This window comes from Sus scrofa, chromosome 15 (assembly GCF_054392235.1).
Source record: "Sus scrofa isolate SSC_HxYL_T2T_F1_AM1 chromosome 15, Sscrofa_HxYL_maternal_Yorkshire_Landrace_v2.0, whole genome shotgun sequence".
Lineage (NCBI taxonomy): Eukaryota > Metazoa > Chordata > Mammalia > Artiodactyla > Suidae > Sus > Sus scrofa.
The window spans coordinates 87368775-87393614 of NC_139397.1; the positions used below are offsets into that span (position 1 = coordinate 87368775).

Here is a 24840-nt window from a genome sequence, read left to right on the forward strand (position 1 = left end):
TATGTGTGTTTAAGTATAAACTATTATTAGGAAACAAATACTAAACTCTTGATAGTGGTTGTCTCAGGAAGGGGTCCTATAAGAAGGGATGGAGACTCAGCATAAGGAGAATGTCTCCTCTTATACAGAAGAGTCTTAAGGCATCTTGTAATGTTAGAAGGACAGAGTAAATTGCAATGACATAGCTCACTTTCTGCCCGTGAGTGACTTGGGGAAAGGAAAGAAGAGAGAGAGGAGAGCAAAAAGCCAGACTTAGGTTTCCCGAATTGTCATCTCCAAGTTTCGTTGTTTGCTGGGGGTAGTAGCATCTAGGAAATTGGGTAAGTTGAGAGCATGTTCCACTATCCCAGGATCAGCTTTCAGTCCCCCGGGTGAAGCTTTCTCAAAAGATGCTAGTACCAACTTGAAGCATGGTCATAATAAAATGGACATGGTGTATCCTCTCAACCAGACTGAAGCTGACCATGATATTTCTCTTTCCTATAAGGCTCTGAATTCCTACCTGGTGTGAATTGTGACCTATAAGCAGTGGGGCTACCATGACAAGTTAAGGGAACTCCAGAGCTGAGAATAAAGCAGAGGATACGACAGCTGGTGGGAATATAAAATGAAGAAATATGAAAAACAGGTTGGCATTTTTTTTGAAAAGCTATGCATGAATACCATACCACCCAACTATTAGATATTTACTCTGAGTGAATGAAAAATACAACCACAAAAATATTTGTACATGTGTTCACAGCAACTTTATTTGTATTAATAGCTAAAGCTGAAAACAACCCAAATGTCCATTAATCAATGAATGGCTAAACAAATTGTGTTTTATTCATATTTAATAAGAACAAGGAACAAAATATTACTACATCCAATCATTTGAATGGATCTCAAAATAATTACAAGGAATGGAATAAACCAGACCAAAAAAGAGTGGATAGTATACTATTCAATTTTTATAAAAATCTAGATATTGGAAACAAATCTAGGGTGATAGAAAGCAAAAGAATATTTTCCTAGGGAATGTAGAGGATGAAGATTGGATTATGAAAGGGCAAAAAGAAACTTTGAAGATAATAGAAATGTTTGTTATTTTGAACATTGTGATGGTTACTTGATTTTATACAAATGTCACAACTTATCAGATTGGATGCTTAAATATGTACAGTCTGTTATACATCAATTATACCTCAAGAAAGCCAAAAAAATATTTTAAATGTGCCAAACCATCAGAAAAAGATAACTGAGATTTTGTGCTCCACATGCACTGTTTTTTTTTTTTTACTTTAAAATTTAATTTTTTATAGTCTTTTTTTCTCTTTATGGCCACAACTGCAACATATGGAAATTTCCAGAGTGGGGGTCAAACTGGAGCTGCAGCTGCCAGCCTATACCACAGCCATGGCAACATCAGATCTGAGCAAAATCTGTGACCTACAACACAGGTTACAGCAATGCCAGATCCTTAACCCACTGTGCGAGGCCAGGGATCGAACACGCATCCTCACGGAGACTGTCAGGTTCTTAATCTGCTGAGCCGTAATGGGAACTCCCATGTGTACTGTTGATACATGGAAGTGTACTCCAGTTCCAGCCCTGTATAAGAAAATGTACTCCCTCTGTCCTTTTTCTACAGTTCTTTCACTTGGGTGAAAATAGATACCATCACAATGTGTATACTATCTACATTTAAAAGATAATATATTATACTTATGCTAATGACAAAACTAAAAATAGGTAAACCATGTTCAAACCATATTCATTATATATTAATGGGTGGTAATAATCAGTGTTAATAACTATCCAAAGTAGCTATTCTCATCCAATGCTAATAGTAATAAAAAATATGACAGTGATGATCACAATTCTAGAACTTTATACCATTCTTTTTGAACATTTGAAATTGACTTATGATGTAATTAAGATGTTGACTGACATTTGAAATTTGACTAATGAAATAATGAGAATGTGCATTGTAATTAAAATATGAGACTGTTCATTGTAATTTTATACATACTACTAAAATGTTGGGGAGAACTCCATAAAAGTAAATGATCATGTACATGGCATTTTATTTATTTATTTATTTATTTATTTATTTATTTATTTATTGATTGTCTTTTTGCCTTTTCTAGGGCCGCTCCTGCGGCATATGGAGGTTCCCAGGCTAGGGGTCTAATCAGAGCTGTAGCCACTGGCCTACTCCACAGCCGCAGCAACACGGGATCTGAGCTGCGTCTGTGACCTACACCACAACTCACAGCAACGCCAGATTCTTAACTCACTGAGCAAGGCCAGGGATCGACCCAGGTGGATTCGTTAACCACTGCACTACGACAGGAACTCCACATGGCATTTTAGATAAATTACATATGCAATGGAATAATATGAAAGCAGAAAAATAGTATTTTAGAAAATCTACAGCACTTGTCCACTTGTAGGACTATCTTCTAACACTAGTAAATAGAATACATAAAATTTCATTTTTCAGATTAGTTTGCAATTACAAAATTTAGATATATCCTACATTTACATGAATAATAATATAATTAAATTAATTGTGTTACAGTCAGACCATGGAGTGCAGCTAAAAGGAATGAAGTATAGCTTTTACCTTTGTATTGATTTGGAAATGTGGCCATGACATAATCAGTAATACACACACACTGACACACAGACACACAAGCAATTCCAAAAATATTATGTCTGATGCTACCATCCTATTTTATAAGTGTGTGTGACTGTGTGAAGTGAAGAGAGAGGAAGAAGGGTCATATACTCACAGATGAATATGCTATAAATTTTTAATAGTATTATCTGTGGGATTAACTGAGATTATCAAGATTTGGGAAAGTGTACTATGAAATTTCACTTTTAACTTCGTCCATCTCTGTTAAGTTTTAGAATTTTTATAAATGTCATTTGTAATTTAAAACATAGGGAAAATAGTTGGAAAAGAATATACCAATCATGCTATTTTGCTTAGTGAGAAATTCACTACTACATGACTTCTCTTCTGAAATAAACTATATTTGCATATATTTCTCTAGTTTTAATGATACATTAACAAAATTTCCACAAGAAACATTTGTTTTGTGACTCTATTCCAGATGGTTTAACCTCAAGACCCAGTATACAAATAAGCTTGTATTTGGGATCTGACATCCTCATGGCAGAGAGATAGTGCAAAAGAGCCGGCAGAAATGGGTGAGGACTCTTCAAGAATCTCTCAGAACCAAAACAAATCTTTACTGCTCACATTTCATTGGCTGAACCAAATCAAAACTAAAAATGAGGCAAGAAGTGTACTCTGCTTTTAAGTAGGGATTATAAAATAGGACAGTGAGGAAAAGCAGAATCATCTTATTGGAAGATACTTATCAAATGTTTCAAACAATAAGGCAATGTATCCCAGTTAAAAAATACATACATATACACACATATGAAAAATATTAACACAAGGTATCTATCCCTAGGTAATAAAATAGAAAGTACTTCAGCTTTTCATTTTGTTAATCTTTATTGTTAAAAAAAAATCTACCATTAGTGTGTATTAATCTTGGGGTAAGTCAGTTTCCCTGTCTACCCCTATGAAAGTAAAAACTTTCCATGTACCTAACCTGATTTTTCTTCATAGCACTTATACTATATGACATCATGTTTGCTTGTTTGTTTAGCTATTGTCAGCTAGAATTTAAGCTGTGTGAGTGCAGAGTTTTTCTGTTTTGTTCAATGCTCTCCTGAGAATAGTTTCTGGCATATAACAGACACTCAATACGTATCTCTAGATAAAAGAAAAATAGCAATAAATGCAATTTAAAAATTGATATAATCAGTAGGGAGGCAAACTATTTTGTATCCTGAATTGATTCAAGTCAGGGAGTGATTTTAAATAAATAATACTATTTTTTCTCTTTCAGTTTGTTTCAAAGTACAGAGCAAGCTTCTTCAATACAAATCCCTGCCCCTTCTCTTTCTCTCTTTCTCTGTATTTACTCAGAAGATTATTCTTCTCTTATAGTCAGTTGTTAACTGGCACTTCTCTGCAAGCTTTTGTTCCATCTCCCTCTTTGCATTCTTTCACTTCACTTGTTTGCTTTCCATTGCACTTTTGTGAGTCAGGGGACAGTTACACACACACATCCATTGTTCAGTCTCCTTGTCTTCATCTTCACCTCCTGGAAAATCTGTGAGGTAATCTTGAAGGGAACCCTAGGGTGAAAATTTGAGAAAGTTCATTAAAAAATGTCATTTAATTCAAACCGAGGCTTAATATACCGGCACTCATTTATATTGAAGTATGTGTAAAAGTAAACCTAGAGTATGAATTTCCTAACTGGGAACAGCTAGACTACCCATGTGCTCTGCATCAGGGCTGTGTCTTCATTTAAGGTAAAACATCCCTGGAAAGTTCTAACCGTCACTGAAAACAAGCACTAAACAGGAGTTCCTGTTGTGGCTCGGAGGGTTACAGATGCGTGTTGGATCCCTGGCCTCACTCAGTGGGTTAACGATCCGGTGTTGCTGTGAGCTGTGGTGTAGATTACAGCCATGGCTCAGATCCATTAGGCCAGCAGCTGCAGTTCAGATTTGACCCCTAGCCTGGGAACTTCCATATGCTGCAGGAACAACCCTAAAAAGAAAAAAAAAAAAAAAAAAAAAAAAGCAGTAAAGGAAGACTATTAAGCTAAGAAATAATTCAGGTAAATTTCAGGGTAGGAGATCAACATGCAAATATCAGTTGTGCTTCTATATGCCATAAATAAATAATCCAAAAAGATAATTAAAGTCCACTGATAAAAGCAACTAATTGAATAAAATACCTGAGAATAAATAACCAAGGGAATAAAAAAAACTTGTACACTGAGAACTACAAAAGAACTTGTACACTGAGAACTTCTTTCTTGCTGAAAGAAATTGAGGATGACCCCAATACCAAGGAGACTTGATCCCTGTACTTATATGTCTTGAAATTAAGTATAGAGATTCTATTTTATTTTCATTTTCAAAATTTTTCTACCTCTTCTAATTCTCATGCTTTACTATATAGCTCTTAGAATTAAATCTATATACATTTTAGAACTATCTTGCAATATTTAAAAAAACCTTAAGATTTTGATAGGAATGGAATTAAATCTATAATCACTTTGGAGAGCAAAGTGTATCTATTATGTAGAATCTTTTAATTCATGGACTCAGTATGTGATTGATTTATTTAGTTCTTTGATTTCTTTCATTAGTGTTTTACAGTTTCAGCCAAGTTCTGTAATGTTTTGTTAGATTTATACCAAATTATTTATTTTTGAGCAGATATAAAGGATAATATATATTTAATTTGGGTATCCAACTGTTCATTGTTAGTATATAGAAATACAATAATTTTTACCTTTATCTTGTTCTGCAATGTGCCTGAAGTCACTTTTCAGTTCTAGGGGTTTTTTGTTTGTTTGCTTGTTTGTTTGGTACATTACTTAGATTTTCTGTATAGATAATAATGGCATTGGCAAATAGGGTTGATTTTATTTCTTTATTTCTGATCTATATACCTTTTTTAAAAAAATATTTATTGCCTGTTGCGTTAGGTAGAACTTCTAATACCATGTTGAGTAAATGTGTTAAGAATAGACATCCTTGTCCTGTTATAAATCTTAGAGGGAAAGCATTCAGTCTTTAACCATTAAAAATAATGTTATCTGTTTATTTTTTTTTTGCTGTTGAGTTATATGAGTTGTTCATATATTTTGGAGAGTAAGCCCTTGTCAGTTGCATCAATTGAAACTATTTTATTCCATTCTGTAGGTTGTCTTTTTGTTCTTTTTATGGTTTCCTTTGACAGCAAAAAAATAAACAACCTGATTGAAAAATAAGCAGAAGATCTGAATAGACATTTCTCCAAAGAGGACATGCAGGTGGTCAACAGGCACATGAAAAAATGCTCAGCATCACTAATTATCAGATAAATGCAAATCAAAACTGCAATGAGGTACCACCTTACACTGAACAGAATGGCCATCAATAGTAAGTCTACAAATAACAAATTCTGGAGGGGGTGTGGAGAAAAAGGAACCCTCCTACACTGCTGGTGGGAATGTAAATTGGTATAGCCACTACGGAAAACAGTATGGAGGTACATCAGAAAACTAAATATAGAACTACCATATGATCCAGCAATCCAACTCCTGAACATATATCCAGACAAAACTTTCACTGACAAGGATACATATGCACACCTATGTTCATTGCAGTGCTATTTACAATAGCCAAGACATGGAAACAACCTAAATGTCCATCAACAAAAGAATGGATTAAGAAGATGTGGTACATGTACACAATGGAATGCTACTCAGCCATTAAAAAGGAACAAATTTATGCCATTGAAGCAACATGGATGGAACTAGAGACTCATACCAAGTGAAGTAAGTCAGAAATAGAAAGACAAATACCATGTTATCACTTTTAAACAGAATCGAATATATGGCACAAAGGAACCTATCTACAAAAAGAAACAAACTCATGGACATGGAGAACAGACTTGTGGTTGCCAAGGGGGAGGGGAAAGAAGTGGGATGATTGAGATTTGGTATTAGTAGATGCAAACCATTGCATTTGGAGTGGATAAGCAATGGGATTCTGCTGTATAGCACAGGGAACCATATCTAATCACTTGTGATGAAACATGATGGAGGATAATGTGAAAAAAAGAATGTATATAAATGTGTAAATGGGACTCATTGCTGTATAGCAGGAATTGGTGGAACATTGTAAATCAACTATAATAAAAATTTAGAAAATAAGGTTATCCGTAGGCTGTCTGTAGATATTCTTTTATCTATTTGGGAAAGTTCCCTTTTATTCCTACTTTTCTGAGAGTTTTTATCATAAATTGATGCTGAGATAGGGAAATTATCCTGGATGATCTGGGAAGGACCATTGTAATTACAAGGGATCTTATAAGAGGGAGAAAAAGGGTCAAAATCAGAAAAAGGAGAAGTGACAGGTTGAAAGGATGCATTTGGAAGATGGTGGAGGGGGACAGGAGGTAGGATGGGCTTTAGAAGTTGGAAAGGAGGAAAAAAAAGTTTTTCTTAAGTCTCCAAAATAAACACAGCCCTTCTACAACCTTGATTTTAGACTTTTGACCTCTGAAACTATAAGAGGTCAACTATTAAGTTTTCAGTAATTTGTTAGCAGTAATAAAAAACTAATACATATTTTAGCACCTAGAAGTCAGGTGTTGCTCTAACAAATACCTAAACATATGGAACTTGGCTTGGGAATTGGGCATTAAGAAAAGTCTAGAATAATTTTGAGGAGTATGGTAGAAAAATCCTGTATTGCCTTGATCTATATTAGAATTATTCATATTAAACACTCTGTTCATGAGGACTTAGAACATGATAGAGAGATCTATATTGCTTTGAGACTCCTCAACATCATAAACACACTGTCGCCTTAAAAAAAATGCACCACATAACAGCTGTGTTTAGTTTTACTTGGGTTTTACTGAGGGCAATAGCCCAGGAGACAGCCTCTCCTATAGCTCTGAGGAACCACTCTGAGGAGGTGGTAGGAAGAGGAGGTCAGTATATATATATGATTTCGGTGAAAGGAGTAAGTGCAATCAAGCATACATCTCAGTAGAAAGATGCGGAACATGTCTCTGTTAATGAGTTTAGTGCTTTTCTAGGTATGAGAAGATGCGAGAAATTGGGTTCATAAATTTTTCTCCTGAAAATATTTATCTGCAGGCCTGTTCTGCCATTTTTTGCCAGAGCTCAGAAAGCCTTGTTTCTGATCTCTTCCATGGACTTCTTTCTTTGTGTGTTAAAGATCAGCTACCACAATGGCTAATGACCTGTTCCTTGTAGAGCTGGATGGTGAGAGACATTCTTTAGTTGGCAAGACTTTTGGTAGAAATATTGATGTTGAAAGCACTTCTTGTTCTTTGTATGCCTTGTTATTTTTTAAAGTAGACATTAAAATATTATAATGTAGTAAAAATGGAAATAAAATTCTCTGCTTTTCCCAAGGTTTGATGCTTTTTTGATTATTGAAAGCTGTAAAAATCTATTTGTTTAGTAACTTTTACTATTTTCAGAGTTTGTACTACTTGTGTATTGTGATTACTGAAGTCTGTTCTTATCCTGTGTTTAGCTAGTGTTTTGACAGAGATTCCTTGAATGCCAGGAGCTAAACAACAAACAGAATCCCCACCTCTCCCAGTCTTTGCAGATTGGCTCTATGCTCAGGCACTTCTTTAACACCTAGCCAGGCTTGCACCGAGCCCAGGTAAAAGCCCAATGTCAAAGCTTAAGGTTATCTCATATATTTCAGCACATGCACCTTGCATTGGGCATGCACATGATTGTCTGAATTTCTTCATATTTGTGTGCCTCTAACAATTTTTATTTATTTAAAAAAATTGGGTTGCATTTGCAGCATGGGGAAGCTCCCAAGCCAGGGACTGAATCCATACCAGAGCATTGACCTGAGCTGCAGTAGTGAAAATGCAAGATCCTTAACCCACTGAGCCACCAGGGAACTCTGGTAGGTTTTAAGTATCTCATTTTCCCAAAGAAACTTCACTCTTTTTCCTTCTTCATCTCAAATGATCTATTGTCTGACTCAGCTGTAATCTTTTGCCACGGATTATGTCCATTTTAGAATGCTTTTAAACATTTCCCCCCTTTCCAGGCCTGAATGAATTCTGATTTAGATGCAACAGGGGCTAGTGCCTTGTGTCAGTCCTTCAGATAGCCTCCTAAAAGGTTAGAACAGATAATACATAATAATTTAAGAGTCATTTCAGCTTGCTCCTACCACAACCAGAGATTAAGATCTCACACTGGAAATTCGAGACTTCCATCTTCCAGACTGCTTCTGAGCCAGGGAGGGATTAGGCCCAGGACAAGTAAAAGCACCACAAAGTTTTCCTATCATTTAAAGTGTTTGTTTTTTTTTTTTTTTCCCTTGATTTAGGATTTGCTTCTCTCCTGTAAAACTTTAACTGGTTTCCAGAGTATTAAGAAAGTTGGTTCAAATAGGTTCTGCTTATTTTATGATCTGTTAGGGGACAGGAGATTTTTAACTCCATTGTTTTGCTAACATCATGATTCACATTTTAGTTTAAGAGCATATAACTCTGATATTAAGGATTTTTTTGTTTTATGTATTACATTTATGTCTCATGATCCATTCGACTTAATTTTTTTTTGGTCTTTTGTCTTTTTAGGGCCACACCCTTGGCATATGGAGGTTTCCAGGCTAGGGGTTGAATCAGAGCTGTAGCTGCCTGTCTACATCACAGCCACAGCAACACCAGATGCGAGCCGTCTGCGACCTACACCGCAGCTCATGGAAACCCAGATCCTTAACCCATGAAGCAAGGCCAGGGATCAAACCTGCAACTTCATAGTTCCTAGTCAGATTTGTTTCTGCTGTGCCATGATGGGAACTCCCCATTTGACTTAATTTTTATGCATGGTACCAAGTATGGATCTAAGTTTGATATTTTGCATATGATATTTTATTGTTCCAGCATCATTTGTTGAAAAAAATAATACTTTCTCTACTGAATTCCCTTTGCATCTTTTTTTTTTTTTTTGGTCTTTTTGCTATTTCTTGGGTTGCTCCTGCGGCATATGGAGGTTCCCAGGCTAGGGGTCTAATCAGAGCTGGAGCTGCTGGCCTACGCCAGAGCCACAGCAATGCAGGATCCGAGCCGCGTCTGCAACCTACACCACAGCTCACAGCAACGCCAGATCATTAACCCACTGAGCAAGGGCAGGGATCGAACCTGCAACCTCATGGTTCCTAGTCGGATTCGTTAACCACTGCGCCACGATTCGTTAACCACTGCGCCACGACGGGAACTCCTCCCTTTGCATCTTTGTCAAAAATCTGTTGTTTATATCTATTTGCAGGTTTGTTTCTGGTACTCTATTCTGTTTCATTAACCTACTTGTCTATCTTTATGCCAGTACCACATTGTCTTGATTACTATAGCTTATCATAAGGCTTGAAATTGAGTAGTTGAGTAGTCATTAAACTTTCCCCTTTTTTTTTTTTTTTTTTTGCCTTTTAGGCCCACATGTGCGGCATATGGAGGTTCCCAGGCTAGGGGTCAAATCGGAGCTACAGCTGCTGGCCTTCATCACAGCCTCATCAAGTGGATTTTTAACCCATTGAGCGAGGCCAGGGCTTGAACCCACAACCTCAAGGTTACTAGTCAGATTTGTTTCCGCTGTGCCACAATGGGAATTCCACTTTCCTCTTATTTTTAAATAGATTTTATTTTTTAGAGCAGTCTTAGGTTCACAGCAAAATTGACTGGAAGGTACAGAGATTTTTTTATTTGCCCCCTTCCCCAACACATGCATAGCTTTTCCTTTCATCAACAGTGTTCACAAGAGTGGGACACTGATTACAACTGATGAACCTACACTGACACACCATTATCACACAGAGTCCATAGTCCATAAACTACAATATCATACTCACTCTTGATATTGTACATTCTATGGATTTAGACACATTTATAATGACATGTATGCACCATTACAGAGTCATTTCACTGCCCTAAAAATCCTCTTCTTTTTCAAAGTTGTTTTAGTTTTTCTAGGTTATTTGCATTTCTATTATAATTTTAAAATCAGCTTGTAAATTTCTACAAAAATGTCTGCTGGGATTCTGATTAAGACTGGTTTAATTTATAGGTCAGTTTATGGAGAATTTATGTTACAATGCTGAATTTTTTTGATTCGTAGATATGCCATATCTCTTCATATATTTATACTATCCTTAAGTTCTTTCAGCAATGTTTTACAGATTTTATTACATAAGTCTATATATTTTTTTGTCAGATTGATTCCTGTATTTCATATTTTTTGATGCTATTGTAAATGGTATTGATTTTATAATATCAATTTTCAGTTATTAGTTGCTAGTATATAAAAATACAAATAATTTAAATGTGTTAATCTTATATCTTAAAATCTTGCAAAATTTACTTAAAAATTCTAGTAACTTTCCTATAGATTCCATATGGTTTGCTGTAAATGATTAGATTATCTTCAGGCAAAAGCATTTTTTCTTCATTTATGATGTCTTTCTTCCTTTATTCTCTCTTTTCTCTCTCTCCCTCTTTCTATTTCTCCCTCTCTCTCTCTTCTTTTATTTTTGGTCTTAGTGTACTGATGGTATTTTTTAACTGAAAGGACAGACCCAAATCTATGCTATGAGAATAACCCATATTGGGGTTCTGAAAGAATTTTCTTAAAAAGCCACAGAATAAATATGATGCATTCTCCTAGAGCGTCAAAATGGTAGAAAGAGGGGATTTGGATTTTTACTTTTTAAATCACTTATGACTTGCCCATATAATCAAAACCAGGAAAACCACTTTTTCAGTGTTAATAAATCTTCAGAGAAATGAATTCTTGTCTTGTAAATTTCCAGAATTAGACTACCCCCCACTCTCTGCTATTTCTCACAGTTATCTCCTACTTGAACTATTTCACTGGTATCCTAACAAGTCTCCCTGATTCCATTCATTACTATTTATAGTATATTCTCCATGACAGCATCCAGAGAAATCGTTTCACAATGTCACTGAGACCATGTTATCCAAATTAAAATACTTTAATGGCTTCCCTTTTCACTTATGGTAAAATCCAGTGGCCTTAAAATGGTTATTAAAAGGCTGTATATTATCTGGCTCCCAAGCAAGTTTTCTAATTTTGTCTCCTATTACTTTTCTTTTGCTGGTTTCTCTGTTTTGGTTATAGTAGTCTTATTTTTTTTTTCTTGAATAGAATATTAAGACTTCCATTTCCGGGTCTTTGCATTTGCTATTCCCATTCCCTGCAGTGCCTTTTATTCAGATATCTACATTACTTGCTCTATGATTACATTTATGCTTGTTCAAATACTGCCTCACCTGAGAGGTCATATCTAACTGCCCAGTGTGATACATACCATTCTCCATTTATTTAACCCTGTTTGCTTTTTTCTGTTTTTTTTCCCTTTGTGTGTTTCTGTGTGTGTGTGTGCGTGCAGTATTTACTCCCTGTCTTGGTTTATATCTATTTATTTTATTTTTTATTGTTTGTCTTCCCACAACTAAATTGTAGGTTGTGGGATTGTAGGAATGGTGTTTTGTTTATTACTGTATCCCTGGTGCTTAGAATAATGCCTGGAATAGAGATGGAGCTCAATATATATTATTGAATGATGATTATTTCTGAAGGAATAAATTGATTTTACCAACGGTACTGGTCTGCAGATACTGAAGTGCTGGCAAGTGATCATCTGGCCATGTGTGATTTCCTAAGGAATGAATAGCTTTGTTTGATACTGTTTAGTGAGCTAGTCAACATAAAAATCAAGGTATACTTTAACATATCAAGTTTTCATGCTTCTAAAAGTTACGCTACTTTAATGTTTGGTCTGAAAGGCACAGGACTATGTTAACATCCATTCCTTGCCCCAGTGCATTGTCCAATTGATTTTTGTATGAGTTTTGTTCTACCTTTATATTTTCAACAATGAACATGAATCATTAATGATTAAAATAAGAAATTGTCACACACACACACACACACACACAAAGGGAGTTCCCGTCGTGGCGCAGTGGTTAATGAATCTGACTAGGAACCATGAGGTTGCGGGTTCGATCCCTGCCCTTGCTCAGTGGGTTAATGATCCGGCGTTGCCATGAGTTGTGGTGTAGGTTGCAGACGCGGCTCGGATCCTGCGTTGCTGTGGCTCTAGCATAGGCTGGTGGCTACAGCTCCGATTAGACCCTTGGCCTGGGAGCCTCCATATGCCGCGGGAGTGGCCCAAGAAATGCCAAAAAGACAAAAATAAAATAAAATAAAATAAAATAAAATAAAATAAAATAAAATAAAATAAAATAAAATAAAATAAAATAAAATAAATTGTGAAACTGATGAATATAATCAAGATAATAAAATTTAGAAGAAACACAAACCATCAGATGTATGAAAAGATTTCATGTCATCTGTGAGACTATTTTAACACAAAGAAGGCAACATTTTTCTAATTACAAATAATCAATCAGTAGGAACAGTCCTAGAATCTTACTGTATACATGGTTGGTACTCATATATGGATTTTATTGTTGTGAAATTACAAACAAATCTAATATTGCTGCCTTTTCTTTGATAAAAACCAGAGCAAAAATTTTATGTAAATATTCATTGCATTTGCAATGTGCAACATTTCTAAAAGAAAATCTCAAAAATTTTTTAGCAGTTGGAAAGTGAAAGATTTTGTCTAGGAGCAATTCAGTTTAAAGCAAAAATAAACAAATGAAATCTTGCTTTGTGCTTCCTTCAAAATGAGTTTCAGGAATCACCTTGGAGAGCTGAAGGTCATATAATAAGAGAAAATTTAATGAAGCCCCTTTCTGTAATTATAGCTAAATCTCTAAAGCAAAAATTATTATACTAGCTAAAAAAGACTCCCCTATTTTCTGTGTTTTTCCAGTTAATTCTGAAGCTTAGAAGTGTGTTTGTACTTCAAAATCAGGACACTATTAAACATTTCAATGTGATATTAATCAGAATGGGCATAAAATATAATATTATTTTTCCTATTCAAACATTGACTTTGGCTGCTTTTGTACTAAATCATACAAAACAAAAAAAAATGCAACTACATACAAACAAAAACAGAAAACAGTAAAGTTTTGTTTCTTATTTTGAATCTTTTTTTGCCCAACTTTCCTCTCCATTCACATTGATCTATTATCTTTTTGCTGGCGAGGACTTTGCTTATTCTCATTTCTGCTTGCACGTTCCTATGCATCAACTTCCTTATTCCCCTGTACATAGAATAGTATTTTGCATTTTAATATTTCAGTAGTGGACAGATATTTTGTTTTTAAATCCACAAATAGATTTCTGTGGTACATAGATTTGATGTATGATGAAGCCAATAAAAGACTGTCTCAGAATGTATAATATATCAATGCTTCATGACAGCTAGATAGATTAAGTCAAATTAATACCAAAATAGACCATGATATATTGCTTTTCCAATGGCACTTAATCTTCTCATAAATAGGAACTCCACTAAGCAGTGTAGATAATATTTAGAACCCTTTGAGTTTGTAAATTCAAGTTACTTAAATAGATAAAACCCATGATAATACCTGGAAGAAAAAACAGAATCATGTTACTTTTTTTGTGACAAAAAAACCTGTTTTGGGGACATCAACATAAGTGGTAAAAAGCTATTAGAAATTTTCTTATGCTGAAGTGATAAAATTTCTACTTTTAAGTTTGAGATATAAAAGTCAAAAGTTCAACTTTCAGCAGGAATTAATTTTTCATATTCTGGCATCAAGAATTCACTTCATCTTGATATCTCTCTCTGATAAGAGGGAAAGCCACAAGACAAAGGCAAGCTCTAGAATAACTTAAGACACAGTCTCTGATCTCCCAAATACTTGAGAGAATAAAAAATGGAGAGAAATACCTCTATGAAAAACCCTATCATATTTAGAAAAATGACTCCTGTGCTACCATTTAGATGCCTTCAGAAACAATTAATATATGAGCTTTTAAAACAATACACTTGATGTTAATTGTTGGCTAAAATAACTAACAGTAAATTCAGGGTTTCTTTCCCTTTTCCGCAGTAATTACTTTGGCTCTGTCTCTTTCCACATGTTTGTTTCAAAGTGAAATTGTTATTAAGACCATGGAATTAGTCCCAAGCTTCATATTCATTCAAGGCAATGAAAGAGAGTAGACAAAAGGTCATTTAAACAAACACTCATCTTGGGAAATACTTTATAACCTGGAAGATGTGAGATTTGGAGCACTTGGACACTAGCTTCTATTGAAAACCAAAGAACAAAAAGATTCTGGGGAGTTCCTGTTGTGGCTCAGCGGTTAACGAATCCGACTAGCATCCATGAAGATATGGGTTCAATCCCTGGCCTCGCTCAGTGGGTTGAGGATCTGGCATTGCCGTGAACTGTGGTGTAGGTCGCAGACACGGCTTGGATCCTGTGTTGCTGTGGCTCTGGTGTGGACTAGCGGCTACAGCTCCAATTAGATCCCTAGCCTGGGATCCTCCTAAAAAGACAAAAAAAAAAAAAAAAAAAAAAAAAAGATTCTGGGAATATCTATTTTAGTTTAAAAATCTGTGTTTTAAAGAAAACTCAGACTTTTAGTCATGCTGGCAATGGGAAGGTGCCCAGTGAAACCTCCCACAAATAATGATTATAAAAATTTTAAAAAATATTTAAATGAATTCAGCTATTTGAAGTAGCAAGACCCTAACTAAAGCAGGCAGGAACTATGAGGGATTGCCTTTGAAAGACAGTGTGACCAGGAAGAATTACAAGTATGTGGCTTTTCTTTTTTGTCTCAGAATACATCTCCATACACTCACACTTCTCAGCTGCAATAAAAGCATGGCCTTAACAGCTCAAGCTAGCAGTGGACAAAGTTCAAAGTTGACAGAATATCTGGAAATTAAGGAGGAAAATCATAAATGCTGCAGATTCACGTGAGGGGTAACCTCCTATACCTTTATATAGTATAAACTATATGTGCACAGGGCAATTGTTCCACTTATCCATTTATTGTCTCTCAGTTCCAAATTCACTATTGCCTGCTCTATGAAAATAAACATGGAAAATGGATGTTCTATGAATAAAAATTTTCCTTTTCCCGCTGAGAGTAGGCATTATTAGTTGAAGGCACTGGATAGACATTGAAGAACGAAATTGTGCTTCCTGGGTCTGGTGTTCTTCTGGGCGGCTCTTGCAGATTCCTCCCACCCCTCATGCTAGCTCCTGCAGATGTCCTATGAATAAAAGCAGCCAGCCTTTACCTCAGCATCTCTCTCTCAGGCAGATTTGTAGCAGACTGCTTGTGATGGAGACACCTCACCTTGAGAAGCTTTCCCTGCATTCTGGAGGGTGATTTCTGGCAAGTTCTGCTTACACACAGTACCACAGTGACTTTCTCTACCATCCAGTGAACCAGAGTTACACCTCTTTAGCAAGATCTTCATCTCAGCCCTGGAATCTCCTTTTTGGATTTAGCATGTTAAGATGTGCCTTAGAGTCCAGGCTTGCCTTCTGCACAAAACCATGTAACACTTTTTACATACTATTTGTACGAAAATGAGTCAGGGGTTGGAAAAATTCACACAAAGCTCCTGATGCGGAATTTGCAAGTGTAACTTTAAAGTTACACTGTTAGAAGATTTTTGAAAAGAAGGCAAAGCATATAGGTTAAGCCATGGATTATTAGTTAAAAGCAATTTTAGAACAAGCCATCTGAGAGGGGTGGGAATTAAATTCATAATTTTCCTCTTTTTAAAAATTATGTTTTAAGGAAAAATATATGAAATGACATTTTGGATTAATTCCTTGTGAAATGGCTTGGAAAAAATGGCATATTCTCTGTGTTTTAATTAATTAGGTTATGATACTTCTTGATTAGTTGTTCAGTCTGAGTAGATTCAACTACTGTTAGTAAAATCCACTAAAAAGTGCTTACCTCATCTCAGATGTAGCAAGACAATGTCAGTGGATTTCCTTTAGTGTTGGGAGAAGGGATTAAAGAGGGAGTCGGGTTAGGAAGATGTGGTATATATACACAATGGAATACTACTCAGCCATAAAAAAGAACGACATAATGCCATTGGCAGCAACATGGTTGGAACTAGAGACTCTCATACTGAGTGAAATGTCAGAAAGACAAAGACAAATACCATATATCACTTATAACTGGAATCTAATATACAGCACAAATGAACGTTTCCACAGAAAAAAAATCATAGACCTGGAGAATAGACTTGTGGCTGCCCGGGGTTGGGGGACGGCGTGGGGGGAAGGGGGAGGGGAAGGGATCGAGAGCTTGGGGTTAACAGATACAAACTATTGCTCTTGGAATGGATTTACAATGAGATCCTGCTGTGTAGCATTGAGAACTACGTCTAGATACTTACATCGCAACACAACAATAGGAGGAGAAAATACATATACATGTATGTGTAACTTGGTCCCCATGCTGTACAGCAGAAAAAAAAAATAAATTAAAAAAAAAAAGAGGGAGTTGGGTACAGCCAGTTATTTTTATATTCGTTTCTTCTTAATAGGTGAGATGCATATGAATTCTGCAGCATTTGAGTCTGCAGAGACTCAGAAAAATTGGTCTGTGCGCTGGAAGAACTCAGGGTGAAGAAACTTAATTGTCTATTCTTACAGTTGTTAGATGTCTTGAGAGTATTTTCAGAAAGTGGCATAACATGTATTATATTTGATTTGGCTCACATGTTCCTTTCTTTTTTATTTTCTCTATAGCCAAGATGTGTAGAAAACTCGGGATAGTAAGCTAGTTTGTTTGAAAGAAAGCTGTCTTTTTTGGTAACTATTAAGGTCACCTAATGAAACACTATGCTTTAAAGGAAAAAAAGAATGATCATTGAGGATCCTTGGTTTTAGGATCAAATAATAACTAAAATTTTATTTTTATTTAACCTCAAAATTTCTAATTTTTATTGATTTAGCAAATATCTCATATCTTTAAAAAATACTGTCTTAGATTCTAAGAGGTTTTATAATAATAAGGTGATTTTTATTTCAGAAGGGAAAGAATATGGATATTGGGGTTGAGCAATCAAGCACATATAAGGTAGATGGTGATAGCCAAGTTTCTTACTTTTGGAAAGGGAAATCCACAGGATAAAATGTTCTAAATGGAATTAGATTAGAGGTAGAGACATTGTATGAATTCATGTTTAACTTAATATAGTTGTATGGATATAGGAATTGTCCCTCATTATCCATGGGGAATTGGTTCCAGGGGCCCCCATGGGTACCAAAATTTGTGGATACTCAAGTCCCTTATATAAAAGGGTGTCAGTACAGTGAATACAGTCACCCTTCCATATGAATCCCTGGATGTCCAACCTGTGTATATGAGAGGCAGACTGTAATTATAAATATGTATATATGTATTTGCTATCTCGGAGGGCCTGGTAGCAATGATAGCACAGTAGTAGTGAGTACACCAAGTACTTAGATTGTGGCTTTCTCTGACAAAGGGAATCAAGGCTCCTTGGAGAAATTATTGATTCTAGGGATGGAGTACAGAAAGGAGAAGATAAAGCTAGAGCATATTGTCCTACCAGAAATTAGGAAGTGCTCAAAAAAAGGTGTGTGTGTGTGGTGTAGGGACATGTCAGGGGGCTTTGTGAGTCAACCAGAAAGAGCGCTTAATGGCCGGAACTGGAACAACTTAAGCAGTACAATAAATCAATTAAATAAATATCCATGAATAATATGATATGATAAAACAATCAATTATACGTTAAGTGGTTGAGAAGAGACAAACTTTCCTTTTAGAAGAATTTCAAAGAATTCATATGGCTACTTCTCTTCTAGAACATAGAGCTTCATCCCCTCCTCTTTGCCCCTCCCTGAGTATTGGCTGTACTTAGTGACTTGCTTCCAGAGAATAGAATATGAAAAGGGAGAAAAGTAACTTTACTTTGAAGAAACATGACCAACTCTACCTTGGCCAGGTGCAAAGTTAATGACATCTGTGAAAAGTTATGCTGATGGTATGTACCCTTGCTATGATATGAGAATGGCATTTTACCTCTGTGACCTTCCTTCCCACAACCAGTATTCCCAGATAAATCATGAGAAAAGCACCAGACAAACTCAGTTGAGGAACATTCTACAAAATGCCTTAATTCAAGACTGTAATGGGCTTTTAAAACAAGGAAAGCCTGAAAATTGGCCAAAGACCAGAAAGGACTAAGGAGACATGATAACTAAATTTAATCTGGCATGGTAGACTGGATCCTGGAATGGAAAAAAGCCATTAGTGGAAAAATTATTGAAATGTAAATGAAGTGTGCAGCTTAATTAATAGCAATATACCAATGCTGACTTCTTAGTTGTGACAAAGATACCATAATATTGTAAGATCTTAGCGAGAGGAGAAACTGAATGCAGGATGTATGGGAACTCTATACTATTATAACTTTAAACCTAAAACTACTAGAACTAAAACAAGAAAGTTTACTTATAAACAAATACTTCTAAAAATTAAATCTGTGTTAATTGAAAGACCTCAGTCTATCATCTTACCTCATAGTGCGATGATCTATATGAAATAATTATTATACAATGTGCACGTAAATTTCAGAAATTTAGTCCATGGTGTCTCAAACAGGCATTCATTTGAAATGAGCAACAGTTTTCGATACCATGAAGAAAACAAGGGAGTAGAAAAAGACTATTAAGCAATTATCTCATTCTTTTATACATGAAAAAATGTAGAGAGAAAAATCCCAACTTTGAAAATTTATTGCATGAAGCCATGAGTTTAGGGTCTTTCAGATACTCTGATCAGCAGATGTGAAAGATATAAAGGATATGGTAATTCATTATGAATTAATATTTTAGAGTTTCAAGGGCATGCAACCCCATACAAATATATATGAATATCTCAAACAGTGCTTTTAGTGCCCTAAAATAAGTTGCACTATTAAATCTGCTATTAAAGAGATTGGATTATTTCCCAACTCCTCAATATCCATTGTACTCTTTTTATATCCTGTGTAACTGCCCTGATTTAGCTAGGATGTCTTCCTAGAAGAGCCCTGAACAATTTTTGTGATGTAAGTATTTTCTGGAAAAGGACTCAAAGTAGGTTTAATAAGATTTATTATCTTTCTTCTAAACTTTCTGGATAAGAATACTTTAGAGTGAGAAGAATTTAAAATAGAGCATTCTAAGCCTTAGGAAGGTGGCTGATCCAATTTGAGACCAAACATATTTCAAAAAGACATAGGAAGGACTTTTTTGAGGTCAAAGTCACAGGGAGGTTTTTGTAAAAGCCTCAGTTTCTGCCGTTACGGGGGTTCGGATGCAATTGCTTAGCAGACACGTTTTCAAGTCAGATCTAGAATTGAATCCATTTTCTTCATGTGCCATCTATGGAACATTTGGGCAAAGAGTCTTTTTAATTTCTGATTTTCCATATAAATAATAGTAATTACCACACCAGGATAATGAATGAATCTAATGGAATAATTTGGGGGTTAGCACAGTGCTTAGCACATAGTAAACAATTCAAAATATAAAGCCTACAATTATTAAATACCCAGTTTCCTGAACTACCACACTTGGCTTGTTATAATTCCAGTATTCTATATATTAGAAAGCAATGTTTCATACCGGTAGTACTATCAAACCCCTCTCATTGTTTAAGGGGGAACTGGTGTGAGATATAAACTCTCAGGAACTTTTCTAGGCTGATGGCAAAGCTGCATCAATACCATCAGGGTGTTCCCTGAAAAGAGTGGGCTAGTACTAACCTTTAGAAGCAAACACAAAAGGAAACCAGGAGAGGTGATCAGAAATGTAACAAGGAATATGGACAGTGCATCAACAGTCTTGCAAATTAGGTTATCTTCCCTCTTGGAACACTTTTCATTCTCCTCTACCTTTTTGTGTGTGTTTTTCTGCCATTTCTTAGACCGCTTCCGCGGCATGTGGAGGTTCCCAGGCTAGGGGTCTACGCCAGGGCCACAGCAACGCAGGATCTGAGCCATGTCTGCGACCTACACCACAGGTCACGACAACGCCGGATTGTTAACCCACTGAGCAAGGGCAGGGATCAAACCCGCAACCTCATGGTTCCTAGTCGGATTTGTTAACCACTGCGCCACGACGGGAATTTCCTCTCCTCTACCTTTTGATTTCAATTCAAATGTCACTATCTCAGGAAACATCTGCCTAATTTCTAGTTTGTGATGATACACATTTATTTTTATATATTTTTGCCTAGTATTTTCAACTTTCCCACATTATCCATTGGTGTAACCATGCCTATGTTTGCTTATTGTCTTATTCTGTATCTTGGTATTTAATGGGACCTTCAATAAAGGAAAGAGAGGGAAGGGGAGAAAATTCAGGCCTAAGAGCTTGAGAAATAGACCCTGGGAGGCATTTAACTTCAACAGGAATTTTACCACCCTACCTTTGTGATTTGAAGAATTCATTGCTGAACCAATATGACTCCATTAATTACAGGCAGTTTGTAAAGAGAAATTTGATGCCACGTATGGTCAGATTGTGTTGCTTTTTGCTGATGAGCACAAGTATATGTTTGGGAAGTTAAGATAAGCCTGTCTCACTAAAGATATTACACATTTTCCAAAATTAGTTAAATTCCATCTGAACAAAAACATTTTCAGCTCAATAGCTCAAGCATTCATTCAGCAACTCTTTAATGAATGCTGGCTTTGTGCTGCATCATGGAAGTTACAGGGGATACAAAGATATGAGGAAAATGTATATTGACTTTTATCATATCTAGTCAGTTGGAAAAGACACACATTTACTTCAGAAGAGTTGATAAATGATTTGAAGATAAAGTATGGTCATAAATATGACAGTAGATAAATAAAATTATACATGTATATATTAATATATATAGTATATATACTAGTCTACATATACTACATATATAGTATATACTAGTATATATAGCTTTTTAGGGCCACACCTACAGCACATGGAGGTTCCCAGGTTAGGGGTCTAATTGGAGCTACAGCTGCTGGCCTATGCCACAGCCACAGCAACGCTGGATCCAAGCTGAATCTGCAACCTACACCACATCTCACAGCAATGCCAGATCCATTATCTACTGAGTAAGGCCAGGGATTGAACCTGCATCCTCATAGGTACTAGTTGGATTCCTTGCCGCTGCGCCACAATGGGAAATCCCTAAAATGATATTAATGTACAGTTTATATGTTATATACAAAACATACAGCTAGAATATATGATTCAGGGGTTTACTGTAGAGATAATAGTTTGATTTCCATTCACTAATACATTTTGCTGATATATGGCTTGGGAGAAACCAAAATAGTTTATAGACTTTAATATGTAATTCCTTCATTCTCATTTAAATAATTATCATTGCTGTGATTATGCCATCATTTTGTATTGATTTTAGATGTCATTTGAATGCTAAACCTATCTTCCCAAGTGAATCTGTAATGCTCATGTTTTGTGTGAGTAACTTATATTCTTTTTCAAATAAGGAAAAAATATCAGAACATCTTTCTCTGCTTTGAGAGAAGAAGGTAAATAAAATTACAAAATGAAAACTGTTCAAAAAGTAATGAAATTCCATAAGGAAGCCAAGTATATACAAGAAATAAAGAAATTAAACAATGAATATTTAATGAACAAATAGTACTGGTGAAATGTTACCTAAGTAATTAAGCAGATTAAAAGAGCTCACATAAGACTTGATTCCTGACTTTGGTGTGCATTCCAACAGTTGAAGAGATTACACAATTGAAACACCAACAAAAACATAGCTATCATTTATTGGGCGCTTGTTATTTGTAAATACTGTACTTTACACACATTCCTCTTATTTAATCCAAAGGAACCCAGTGAGTTAGGAACTATTATCATCTAGATTTTACATCTGATTATGGAGACTAAATCCTGAAACCTGGCTTAGAGAGCATAACTGATAAGAATGATATGAACCAGTATGAGGAAGATGGCCTTTTTATTAAGAAAGGACTAAGGAAAATGTTTCTATATCATTTCAGAAAATTAATACATAAATGCACAATATGTAAAATTCTACAGGGATTGAATCTCTCAAGGAGTTTAATACATTGTTTTGAAGAAAAAATTTTAATACTGTGAAAAATAGGCTACTTTAAAAGATAATGCAAACCAAGCCCATGCATAATCAAAACATCCTGGATGCAAAATTAAAATATAAAGGACAAAGAATTCCTGAGTAGAATTTGTAGGTCAGAGTGTATGGTCAGATTATTCAAGAAGGCAGCTCTCTTTCTATACATTCCCTGCTCAACCAGGCCCTGTTTCACTCACATGACTATCCAATCCTCTCAATTATAAAGCTTAATCAGTAACTGCCAACCTGTTCATGCCCTGCCCCACCCAGTGATTGTTCTAACCCTTGGAATGGCTCCATCTGTTAATTTAAGGGAAGCATTTGTCCTCAAGATGGGGGTTAACCTGAGGGGCTAAGGGGTGTGCCCTGCTGGTTTCCCAGGTAACTGAACCAGCTCTACTCCCTAGGGTAGCAGTCCTGCCATGTTACTGCAGATACTGGCCTGCATTTTACTTCAGGACCGGCGCTTCTGATAGTAAGATTCCCCTACCCAGTAACAGTTGATTGTTTTGTCACCCTGTCTGAGCTTCTCAGTCTACAAGGCACTGCAAATCGTGCAGTCCAACACACGGGAAACAAGTGTTCTTGCTACAATGACTACAAAAATGAGATGAACTATAACAGTAATGTTTAAAACATATAGAGTAGCTGTGAAAACAAAAAAGACTTGAACTAAATTTTCAGAGAGGAAAGAGCTTTCTTGAGTGAGATAACAACAGCAACTATTTTCTTTTGGGGCAGATATTTTCCAATTCTGAGTTGAAGCAGCAGATTACATTAGCTTTTGCTTAGGTGCTGTAATAAGGGGCAGATAAGCCAACAGCAATTTTGAAGATCATTCTAGTTTGTATGATGAGAATCTAGAAGAGGCCTCATACACAGGGGTGGTTTTACCCATAAAATATGGTGTGGTAGATTTTGAAGCTGTAAGTATCAAGTACCCAAAGTGTGCTCAAAATTCTGACCTGGAGAGCTGAATGTTCCACTGTCTTTTAGGACTGAGACAACAAACAGACTTAACAAGGCTATAAATTAAAAGCTTTTGGTAGGTATATCAAAGGAATAAGGAAAAGCCAGGAATAGATTAAATTTCCTAAAGTGAACCCTAGCTCTTCATCTAATTGAATGGATGGAATCAGTACCTCACCCTCTCCACCTGTCAGGGACAAGAAGAAACCCTTTTTGAGGGGGAATCGACATCATCCAAAACCTCTGTAGTTTCTTTCCATGAACAATTTTTTTTCTAAAATTTTATCACTGCATCTATAGCATATGGAAGTTCTAAAGCCAGAGATTAAATCTGAGCCACACCTACAGCGACACCAGCTCTTTTAATGCATCGGACCAGGCAAGGGATGGAATCTTGCTCCTCCGCAGTAACCTGAGCTGCTGCAATCAGATTCTTAACCCACTATGCCATAGTGGGAACTCCTATGCACAGTTTTTAATGTAAAATAAAAAAATCACAAGCTATGCAAATTGGCAGAAAAAATGCGCTTAAAAAACAAAACAGGCAGTAAGGTTAGACTGACAGATGGTATGTACATTGGACTTAGGACAAAGTCATTAAACTATTCTAGACAAATTAATTAAAATGGATCAAACATTTTAGTGTATTTGGTCTTACATTTATTTAACCAGAGAATTCAAATATACAAAAAAAAAGGACTCTGGAACTGAAAGTAAAATATCTGAATTGAATGATTCAACACAGTGGAAGTCAGTGTTAATGATCAGAAAACATGTTGATAGAAAATAGACAAAATAAATGACAGGGTAAAAATGGGATAAAACCATTATGAAACAAAAGAAATGAGGGACGTACTCACTGGAATGGGAAGCATTCTATAACCTTATTAAATAACAATGTATTTTTTTATCTTTATGGGCCTGAGTCCCTGGACTATGATCTTCAAAAGCATTCCTTAGACTTTTTCTCTCTTCTTGAGTAAACCAGGAAGGGATATGAAGTTGTCTAATTGAATTGCCCTTCCCCCAGGTCAGATAAGGCTCTGGTAGGCAAGTATTTTTGGTGGGTAATACTCTGGGCTTATTTCAAAACAGGTTTGTCTGAAGCACTAGTAAAGTTTTCTCCAGTCTTCACGATAAG

At 35.8% G+C, this 24840-nt stretch overlaps 1 long non-coding RNA gene across 1 annotated transcript in view; it reads right to left on the reverse strand.

The window, feature by feature from the left end:
- Positions 1-723: 723 nt before the first annotated feature.
- The window catches only part of LOC110257203 (uncharacterized), a 48184-nt gene continuing 24067 nt past the window's right edge, over positions 724-24840 (reverse strand). The window contains exon 3 of the long non-coding RNA XR_002339491.2: positions 724-4206. This is a non-coding gene — a long non-coding RNA (uncharacterized LOC110257203). The remainder of the gene's footprint in view (positions 4207-24840) is intronic.